The sequence below is a fragment of the Protopterus annectens genome, chromosome 11.part0 (assembly GCF_019279795.1).
Source record: "Protopterus annectens isolate FY-2018-M chromosome 11.part0, PAN1.0, whole genome shotgun sequence".
Lineage (NCBI taxonomy): Eukaryota > Metazoa > Chordata > Ceratodontiformes > Protopteridae > Protopterus > Protopterus annectens.
Window position 1 is genome coordinate 35,837,453 of NC_056745.1, and position 12,167 is coordinate 35,849,619.

At 40.4% G+C, this 12,167-nt stretch overlaps 1 protein-coding gene across 1 annotated transcript in view; it reads right to left on the minus strand.

Moving 5' to 3' along the window:
* Positions 1 to 12,167, minus strand: part of LOC122815992 (bile acid-CoA:amino acid N-acyltransferase-like) — a 351,946-nt gene that overhangs the window by 181,153 nt on the left and 158,626 nt on the right. The gene's annotated exons all lie outside the window — the stretch shown is intronic.

Here is a 12,167-nt window from a genome sequence, read left to right on the forward strand (position 1 = left end):
AATGCAGGTTATGCCCAGAAATTCCTTGATTTCACAAACAAGAACGTCCTGCACCATATAGTCAAAGTCCTCACTACAGGCATACCTCTCAACCTCAGAGCAAGAAATCTGGACAAAGCCATAAGTAAAATTGGGACAAAGGCCCAAAAATAGGGCCAATTTTTAAATATTGTTCTTAAAGGCTTAGAAAGCTGATAGAATAACAGGTTTTGCATTAACATGAACTTTCTGAAGAATATGAAGTCCAAAACTCAAATTTCTGTCATTATTTTCTAACTTAAATCTATAAAGATTTGACACTAATTTGCTAGAAAATCACAATTTTATGAAAAATGGACCAAAATATGAGGCAAAAATCTGGACATTCTGTGAAAATCTGTACACTTGAGAGGTATGAACAGGCCAAAATATTCTTAACCAAGTCCTATCAAATACAGTATCTATATGCATTACCCCACTTGTGTTCTCTAATCTAGTTAGGTATGATCACAAACGGGTTATGTTTTCCTTCAAAATACCCAAACCATCAGATGTAAACATCACATTATTCAGAGACTTCAGATGTACAAACCTCCTACAATTCTATGATGAAATCTTGAAATTAAGTTTCATCTGCAACCACCAAAATGTTGACATAGCTAGTATTTATGGGAATAAACTCTTTATTCATCTAAATAACTTGACAGCCCCCACAAACCAGCCGATTGGTAACGCATGTATGAAAAAAGCTTCTTAGAATATATGGCAAAACAAAAATCCCAGAAATTAAGGTCAACAACAGAAAATTAGCAAAGGTACTGAAAAACACTTTTTGGAAAATGAAAACATTCCATGAACTTGGAGTAGCATCAGATGATAAGAATAACTGCAAATCCTTCTTTACTTGTGTCAAGAAATTAACAAATAATACCAAATATAGTTCCAAACTTATTCAAAATGGTTCCACCTATTCATATCAATATCACAAATACATTACCTAACAAATTCACTGCAAACTTCACTTCCAAGACACTTATAAAAACCCAGATAATCCATGGGATCTCAAACCTCATATCATTACAAAACAGCACTTGCTAAAGTTACTTAAAATGCAACTTTCATGGGACCTGATAACACACCTGCCTGCTGACCAGCACCAAACTTGCACTGGTGGACCGACTCCTTCAACTATTCCACCTGACCTAAGATACTGGCATTATCCCTGAGATAAGGCACACATCAGTTGTGATGCCACTTGACAAGGGCAGCCCACAAGTCAGGAACAACAGACTCATTGATTTGATGAGCCTCTTCTGCAAGGCCATGGAACAAGTCATAACTGTCCTGATAAATTATGGTATTAAAAACTATATGAGATTAGACCCCCAGCAGTTTAGATTAATTAACGGTAGGTCCTGTCTAATGATTCAGGCAAACTTCTTTGCAATAGTAACACAAGATGTGGACAGTGGTAATGAGATCCATGCAACATATCTTGTCCTAACCAAAGCCATACCATATCCTAACATAATTAGCAAACTAAATGTGTTTCAAATTGATCCCTATGTAGTTAGATGGATAGCAAATTGGCCAATGGACAAACCCATCCAGTTAAGGTTGCAGGTGCATCCTCAAAAAGCATGGCGTTAACCACCGGACCCCCTCAGGGATCCATACTACATCCTCTGCTGTTCGACATATGTTTACCTCTCTGTTCTCAAAAAAAAATGGGGATAGCTAATTAATCAGGTTTGCAGATGATTGTAATGTTTGTGTCATCATCAAATCCCTTTTTACAATGCAGAAGCTACAGCTTCAACTTACACATGTTAATAGCTTGTGCACGGAAACTGGAATAAATTTAAGTGATATAAAGTCCAATATTATCTCATTTCATAAACAATCCCTCAACAGAGTTTGTAGTATAGGCAACACCCTTCTCCAAAATGAAGATGTTGTGACAGATCTTAGAACATGGCTAGATGATTCCCTATCCTTTGATCATTATGTTGAAACAGTGGTTAGGTTACCTCCTCTAGATCCAAAGAAGTCCTTACCCCTCAATATTCTGCATGGATAAGGCCCATCATAGAAAGTAATGCACCCTTTGAGATGTATCTTACTAGACATGTCAGTCAGTTGGAGAGACCCAGAGGTTCCTAACAAAAAAAAATGATAGACCTAAAGACTTGAGCTAATAAGAGAAGCTGGAGACTCTGTTGTTTACCCAGAGTACCCTAATTGCTCCTTAGGTGTGACGTGTGTTTGCTTTTTGGACCATTATGGATCTGGCAGTCCATGACCTTGAATCTTCACAAATCAAACAGCCTGGTGAACACTAAGACCAGAAGTCTGGACCTGCTTCAGAAAATAAACAAATCATGGTGGAGAGACAGACTCATCAGAAAATGACTACCTCTTCTCTGGACAAATGTCTACTCCAGATCAAGTAATGAGACACATTATCTTCCTTTAAGAAGGAGTTAGACAATTGAATGGGTATTCATATATTCACCCTTGCACCACGACTGGCCTCTCGATCATTCATAAAGGATATAAGGTCTAGAGTGGGTAAGGGTCACCCTCACACCATGACTGGCCTCTCGATCATTCATAAAGGACGTAAGGTCTAGGGTGGGTAAGGGTCACCCTCACACCATGACTGGCCTCTCATTCATTCATAAAGGACGTAGGGTCTAGGGTGGATAAGAGTCACCCTTGCACCACGACTGGTCTCTCGATCATTCATAAAGGACGTAAGGTATAGGGTGGGTAACGGCAAGGTAAATGATCACATGATCACATGGCCATGCTGGTTTCTGCTTCCTAGGATTCTATGACTATAAAATCTGCCTTACCAAATCATCTTTTGCTTTTTGGCACATGTGAATGAATCTCTGTCCTTGCCTTTCTTGCAATTGGAGTGACTTTGCATGTGCTCTGATATCATCACTTCATCTGTCATACAACATAAATTCTACCACCTATCTGTGGCACTTTAAATCTATCACCTCTAGCTTCTTCAACTCTTTGCCTTTACTGCCAGTGTTTCTGGACAGTACAGAAAAACTGGTCACACCACTGTTTTTTTCATCTTCCTTTTCAGCTTCTTTGGCAATCTTCTGTGACATGCTACCCCTGGCACTCTGTACCAGTTGGCTTCTCATACTACCTTTGACCTTCTCATTCAGACTTCCTTCTACCAGGCCATGCCTACCAGATACATGAAGCTGATAACCTGTTCAACTATTTCCCTTCTGTTTCAAATTAATGACAATTGCATTGTCGGTAATCAGTTTCATCCCATGTACTTTTAATTTTGCAATGCAATCCCTGATCATTTGCTGAAGTTCCTGTTCAGAGATTGCCTCTTGTTCATATTTGTAGCACTGGGTCCTTGTACATAGCTTGCACTAATTCTACCAATGTTCTGGGACACTGAACTATCTTAGGACTACCTAAATCAACTTTCTTGAGACCTTGTCATACTCTGTCTCCAAGTCTGCGAGTGCTCAGGTGGACTCTTTCCTCATCTCAAGCTTTTCCAGAATATGATTCATTGCAAACATTGGCTGAGTTGTGTTACAATCCTGATCTGAGTCTGACCTGCTCATCTGCTATCTTACTTTCTACTATTCTGTGTATTTGTTTCTCAATCTCCTCCTCCAACGTTTTCAAGCAGTGTGACAGGAGACTGCCACGTCTGTACTGCCCACAGTTGTGAATGTCACAGTTAATCCTGTACACTGGCAGCAAAATGTTTATTCTTCAGTCATCTGAAATATGCCTTCTCTATACACCATGGAGAGTACCCTCAGTAAGCAATATTCCCCTAACTCACCCAACATCTTGATCATATGTGTTGTGGTTTTGTCTAAGCTTGCTTCTTTTCCTGACCTCGCTTTCCTTAGTGCTATTTGTACCTGTTCTAGGGTGGGCTCTTCTTCTTCCTCTTCCCTTGTAGGCTTTGCCTGGGGCAGTACAGCTTCTGGTGGGTTTTCTTCATTCAGAAGTTGCTGGAACTACTCCTCTCATCTGGCTTTGATGTCATGTGGACTGTTGAGGAGGTTGTTGCTGGCATCCCTTATAAATGGTGTCTGATGACTACCTTCTTCATCTTTCTGTCTTTGTCTTGTAGCCCCATAGTTTCTTTGTGCCACTTACTGAGTCACCTTTCAGGAAGTAGCAGAGTTTCTCTAATGACTTCTTTGCCATTGCGATTGTTTACTCTCTGTTACCCCACCAGTGTTCCTTCTTAGACTAGTCAATCTCTTCTACGTCCTTCTTTTTCCTGCACGCCTTTCTTCTGAGAAGTTCCTGGGCTTCTTTCCACAACCAGATATCCTTATGTTCCTTATTAAAAAAAGGACACTTTATTCAGCTGCTTATATTTTCTAATTTGTGTACTTCCTACTGCTCTGTTACTTCATCTTGCTTTGCTTTTTCCTGCTACTTGCTGCTTGTTCTCTAAAGTGTTCAAGTGCATTTTGTTCTGTTGCATTTATTACTGCTTGTTTATATCCTGTCTAAACTGTTGTGTTATTCTAAGCTCTTAGTTTTGGTTTAAGCATTTGGGCTTTAGGCCCACCCCTTAGCTCTCCTTGGCCTGTCTCCCTCAGATTCTGACAAATATGGATGGACAATTTCCTACAGTTTCTCCTGCCAGTTTGGTTCATATGGGCATCCTGAGACAGTGTAGCAACTGCCTCATGTACACAGATAACCTTCTACTACTACCACCTAGGAACACAATCTGTGAGAGATGCAATTACATTAGGAACCTAGAGTCCAAACTCTCTCCCCCTCAAGCCAGTATATCCGGCACTGAAAAGGTTGTCAACACAATCACTACACCTCAAGCACCAACCACACCTACACAACACACACCTACATATGCAGAGGTACTCCACATAAACATACCCAAATAAAGGAGACCTCAGTGGCAAAAATACACGTATCTCTACAGCCCTCCACACCACATACCATGCATAGTCCACACACCTGTGCCTCACAACCACTAAGACTTCACCATAAACTCAACATATTAATCATAGGAGACTCCACTGTGAGACACAATGATGTGCCTCTCATCAGGCTGGATAAGGAAAAAGTCACTGTTAGCTGTATGTCAAGTGCCAGAATCCATCATATCACACATGCACTCAAGTCTCAATAACAGGTACTGTTATGACTCTGTCATAGTCCATGCTGGTGTAAATGACTTGAGACGTACCTCTCTGGACTATATGAAGAGAGACAAGATTGAGCTCGCCGATTGTGTCCCAAACAGGTATGTCCCTAGCCTTAAGCAGAATTCTGACATCACCCAGAATTATGCCTCAATACAACCAGAAAATGATTGACTTTAACAATTGGCTTAGTTTCTGGTGTCATTCCAGGGAGATCCAGTACCTGACAGCCTGGGAAGATATGATCAACATACCACAATGCTTTGCCAGAGATGGCCTGCATCTGTCTCACCTGGGCTTCAGGCTTCTGGCAAAGGTTCTTGCCTCCCCCAGTGCCTTTTTTTAGGAAAAGTGATGAGGTTAAAACTACCAGTATAAAGATTTCAACAAAACACAAATTAAAGGCCATGCTGCTAAACGCTAGGAGTCCAAACATGAACCTGCAATCATTGCAAGCATTTCTAACCCTGGAAAATGCTGACATCTGTGCAGTCACAGAAACCAGCCTTACCTGAGTACTCATCCTGTCATACATTCAGACCCCAAAATGTGGGCAGTAAAGCCAAAGGAGGTGGAGTTTCAATATACATTAAAGGGATACACACCTCCAGGCTGGTCAAACAGTATAACGCACAGGAGACACACCAGGTGCAGTTAACCATTGATAAGACCCCTATTCAAATCATAGCTAGCTACCGGCCCCCAAATCTGACTCAAGATGCCCAATCCGCCTATTTGGACCTGTCTGAATCTATCAAGATTCAACCCTTTACCCTGATACTGGGTGACTTTAACTTCCCAGACATAGACTGGAAGAACTACTCACACCAGAACATAAATGCTCAGAGATTCTTTGACTTTGTCAATGCAAATGCCTTGAAACAAGTTGTCAGTACCCCCACAAGGGGTGATAATCTCTTGGCTTGGTATTAACCATTATGAGTAACCACTGCAGCATCCCTATAGTATCATCCTCCCTGGTAAGATCTGACCACAAAACAGTCACTTTCGAAGTCAACATCTCCCCCAACCCCCTTTTAACTAAGATCAGACATAAAAACTTCTCCAAAGCTGACTATAGCCTCCTGAGGGATGGTATAAACAGCTTTACAGCCCCCTCCTCCTCTATAGGAATTGGCACCAATATCCAAAACTACACCAAAGCACTATACGAGCATTTATATAGATGCACGGAATCAGAAATACCCAACAGGACTAAATCATCCTCTGCAAGGAAGAGTAAACCTGTCTGGTGGACATCTGCAATAGACTCTATAACAAAAGGGAAAAATTGCTGTCCAAGACCAAGAAGGAGCTGGTGCCCAAATGGAGGCAATGTCTCCTTAGCCTGAACAAGCAAATAAGAGCACTAGTGAAGTCTTCCAAAACAAACTTTGAGTCCAAATTGGCCACATCTAGTACAGACCATCATAAGGGCTTCTTCACATATGTCAGCAACCTCAAAGGAAACACCCAAATCTATTCAGAGCTGATGGTCAAGAACACCACATATAAAAATGCCGTAGATATAGAAAACTTGCTGGCTGACAGATTCAGCAACAACTTTACCAGTCTGCCCCCCCCCATCAGTAAATCTGGACATCCCCAGTACCTGCCCCCTTCCCCTTATATTTAGGGATCAGGTCATCACTGCTCTCTCAAAGACAAAAGATACAGCCTCCATGGGACCAGGTAACATCCCAGGCTGCAACCTACATGAACTCAGGCAGGAACTTACAGCACCATTAGACACCCAATTCAACCAAAGCCTTAGTACCAGCTTTGTCCCAGCTGAGTGGGGGACAGCCACTGTCATCCCTTTACACAAAGGTGGAGCATCCACCGATCTTGGAATTTATACACCCATCAGCCTAACTAGCCTGATCTGCAAGGCCATGGAATGGGTTATCATGGACCTCATTAACAAGGACATTGGCAACCTCCGAACACTTGATCCCACACAATTTGGCTTTGTCAAGAGGAGGTCATGTTTGCTAAATTTGGACGAATGCTTTGAGACAGTCACTAAAGCTATGGATGAGGGGAAGACAGTGTACACCACCTACCTTGACCAGGCCAATGCCTATGACACTATTCCCCACTCAGGCATCATAGATAAACTCTCTCAACCAGGCATCAATCCATATGTTACCAGATGGGTAGCAAACTGTTCACTGATAGAACCCACATAGTCAAAATAGGGGAAGTCACCTCAAGCAGTAGACCTGTAAGAAGCGGCGTACCCCAGTGTTCGGTCCTGGGGCCTCTGTTATTTGGGATAGACTTTTTTCAGGTGCAGGCCAAAACCAGTGGGCTATGGCTGACCAGCTTTGAAAGCTGGGTGCTGTCATTAATTCTCCAAGTGATGTGGACATCCTCCCAAGAGGGTCTCACTCAGACAAATTGCTGGTGCCAAAAATATGGCCTCAAGCTGAATACAAAAAAATGCATCATCATCCCCTTTGGGGAGAGTGACGTCTCCACATATTATCACATTAATAACAATGTCCTAAGCACTCAGTCAGTCATGAGGGATTTGGGCACCCAGGTTGATATTAACCTGACTTTTGACCATCATGTTGCTTCCATTGTATGGAAAGCATTCTACATGGCCCACCTCAGAAGTAAGGATATCTCATCCAGGGAGAAGGAAGTCATAACATCCCTGTATTCTTCCCTTATAAGGCCCACTATTGAGTACAACGCCCCTTTCGGCATGTACCTTGCAAAGCACATGCAGCAGCTGGAGAGACCACAGAGGTTCCTCACCAGGAGAATCCAGGGCCTCAAACATCTACCATACACAGATAGGCTAGAAGCCCTATCCCGCTACCCTGTTTCATACAGACTCCTCAGAGGTGACCTCTGTCTGGCATACAAGGCAATCACAGACCCCACCTTGATGGGACTGCTGCATATCTGCAAGTCAAGCTCCACTTGAGTAACTCATACATGTGGCCTCAACCTGGTCTGTGACATCAACAAGACTTGTTGGCGGGACAGATTTGTGTCCCAGAGACTCCCCCATCTATGGAATAAACTCCCTCTCCACATCATGCAGAGCACCGCTTTAGCCCTTTTTAAGTTCAACCTGGATAACTGGATGGGAAACAGAAAATATACCCCTGAGCTTCTACCCATGTCCCTGCTAGACAGGGGCATTAGGTGCTGATTTGTCTAAACATGGGCTAAACTCTTGGCTAGCCTTATAAGGCCCTCAGGGTCAATAGCCTTGTAACCTCCTATGATTGAAGTCTTATCTATTCTATAGTCTTCACATGTGTGTGACTTCATCTGCAAGTATATTTTCTATGATTTGATGTACATTTAGTGGCAGTAAATTTAGGGTTTGGGGGTACTGGAGAACAGTGCCTCCGTGCTGCTAGTGCCAAGCAGATTGCTCCCTGCAAATGATACTTTTGGTGGTAGTTTGTTGCCAATTGCAAGTAAAAGTAGCAAGCAAGACAGGGGAACAAGAAAGAGCAGTACTGGAGTTAGTGAAGAAGATTCTCAAAATTGAGATAAAGAAACCCATTTTATTAAGGCAAACATGTATGGTATTCAAGTTTTGTGCAGAAGTGCTATGACAAAGATGATAACTTCATATTTCAGTTAAGTATTCTCTTGCCTAATGCCCTGGCTTTCCAAATTACACCATAAACTGGCTCTACAGCTATGTAGATAACTTTAAATTCAAGGTAATGTGGTCCTCAGTCCTCTTTTCTGAACATGCAGCTAACAAAGTGGTTTCCTATGGTTGTTAGTACATCAATAATCTTCTACTGAATGCTCTAAACTAACATTTGAACATCATGTCAAAGATGTAACTATCTTACACAGACAGCGGTCTTTAACAGCAACCCAGTTTCACCTCTGACTTTTCAAAAGTAGAGTGATAGTCTATCAAGTTCAGCTTTATGATAAACTTTAACAAATCCAAATTAGTTTTGTTTCATAGCCCTCAGTATTTCCAAGCACTCAGCTGATCTCTCAGTCATTGCAGGCAATGATTTTCCAACAGAAAAATTTGACTTCCTCAAATGTTTGAAGGTTAAACTAGACCAGTATCTATGATTAGATGTGCACTTAAACATTGCAGTTGAAAAAAAAATTAAATCTTAGGAGCATTTGTCGAGCTTAAAGAATGCTTTCTGCATATATATAAAGTTATTAATTCCCTGTTATTTCTCCTACTCTTCTATAGATTCATGGTTATCACCAGTATTGCCATAATCAATAACAAAATAAACATATTAAAACAAATGCACCATTTGCTCTCCAATTCCCATCTTGGACAGAGCACTGTAAACCATACCAGGACCTACAACGAGACCCTTCATCTATAAGCTAGATTCCATGCTCCTCCACTTTTCTAATTCTATCTTATCAAAACATTCACTCATCTACCCATCTTCAACTGGTACTTCTACACTATCACTCTGCAATCTACAGAGGCTCATCTATTTAAGAAAAATAAGTGATTTTACCACTACTAGGGCTCACTGTTTCCTTACCATGTTAGTATCTGCAGAAACATTCTTCCCAAGGACATTCTTTCAAGCAAGTCCATAAAAAAATCCAATAATAAATTGCATGTGTACTTTTTATGGAAAATGAAGTGCATATGCTTCAAAAAACATAAAATAAAAAAATAAATCCAAACACAAAATAAAGTGGGGGGCTTTGCCCCCCTACACACCACCAGATGTGGGGGCTGTTCCCCCCCACACCCCTCACTTTAATATACCAACTCAGAGATCGCACCACAGTGGAGAAAATGGCAAAGTCCCAAAAATGACCCTGTAATTATTTCCCCTGGGAAAAAAAAATCACTGTTCTGCATGTTCGACATTCAGTCCTTTTGAATTTTAGTGTTCGATATAAGAGCGTTCACTCTTTTTATCGTTCGACTTCGTGATATAGACCCATTGTGTAGATAACTCTGAATCACTCTGTGTACCAATCTGTGAAAGTCCGTCTATGGTGTTGTGCACATAACTCTGTGAATCACTCTGCATATAATCTATGAACATATGTTTATAGTGTTGTGTAAATAACTCTGAATCACTCTGTGTACTAATCTATGAACGTATATTTATGGTGTTGTGTAAATAACTCTGAATCACTCTGTGTACTAATCTAGGAATGTATGTCTATGGTGTTCTGTACATAACTCTGTGAATAATTCTGTGCACTAATCTATGAACGTACGTCTATGGTGTTGTGTAGATAACTCTGTGAATCCCTCTGCATACTAATCTATGAATGTATATCTATGGTAATGTGTATATAACTCTGTGCATCACTCTGTGTACTAATCTGTGAATGTATGTTTATGATGTTCTATAGATAACTCTGTGAATCCCTCTGCACACTAATCTATAAACGTATGTCTATGGTGTTGTGTGGATATCTCTGTGAATCACTCTGCATACTAATCTATGAACGTACTTCTATGGTGTTGTGTACATATCTCTGTGACTCACTCTGCATACTAATCTATGAATGTACCTCTATGGTGTTTTGTACATATCTCTGTGAATCACTCTGCATAGTAATCTATTAACGTATGTCTGTGATGTTATGTACATAACTCTGAATCACTCTGTGTACTAATCTATGAACGTAAGTTTATGGTGTTGTGTACATAACTCTGTGAATCATTTTGCGTACTAATCAATGAACCTATGTCTATGGTGTTGTGTACATATCTTTGTGAATCACTCTGCATACTAATCATTCTGCATACTAATCTATGAACGTACGTCTATGGTGTTGTGTACATAACTTTGTGAATCACTCTGCATACTAATCACTCTGCATACTAATCTATGAATGTATGTCTTTGTTGTTGTGTACATAACTCTGTGAATCACTCTGTGTGCTAATCTATGAACATGTCTATGGTGTTGTGTACCTAACTGTGAATCACTCTGTGTGCTAATCCATGAAGTATGTGTATGGTGTTGTGTACATAATTCTGAATCACTTTGTGGATTAATCTATGTATATGTCTATGTTTTTGTGTACATAACTCTGTGAATCACTGTGTGTACTTATCTATGAACATATGTCTATGGTGTTGAATACATAACTGTGAATCACTGTGCATACTAACCTATTAATATGTCTATGCTGTTGTGTACATAACTCTGTGAATCACTCTGCGTACTGATCTATGAACGTACATTGATGATGTGTGCATAACTCTGTGAATCACTCTGCATATTATTCTCTGAATGTATGTCTATGGTGTTGTGTACATAACTCTGTGAATCATTCTGCATACTAATCTATGAATGTATGTCTATGGTGTTGTGTACATAACTCTGTGAATCACTTTGCGTAGTAATCTATGAACGTATGTTTATGGTGTTGTGTACATAACTGTGAATCACTGTGCATACTAATCTATTAATATGTCTATGCTGTTGTGTACATAACTCTGTGAATCACTCTGCGTACTGATCTATGAACGTACATTGATGATGTGCGCATAACTCTGTGAATCACTCTGCATATTATTCTCTGAATGTATGTCTATGGTGTTGTGTACATAACTCTGTGAATCATTCTGCATACTAATCTATGAATGTATGTCTATGGTGTTGTGTACATAACTCTGTGAATCACTCTGCATAGTAATCTATGAACGTATGTTTATGGTGTTGTGTACATAATTCTGAATCACTCTGTGTACTAATCCATGAATATGTCTATGGTGTTGTGTACATAACTCTGTGAATCACTCTGTGTATTAATATATGAACGTATGTTTTTGGTGTTGTGTACATAACTCTGTGAATCCCGCTGCGTACTAATCTATGAATGTATGTCTATGGTGTTGTGTACATAACTCTGTGAATCCTGCTGCGTACTGATCTATGAACGTACGTCTATGTTGTTAGGTAGATAAATCTGTGAATCACTCTGCGTACTGATCTATGAATGTACGTCTATGGTGTTGTGTACATAACTCTGTGAATCACTCTGCGTACT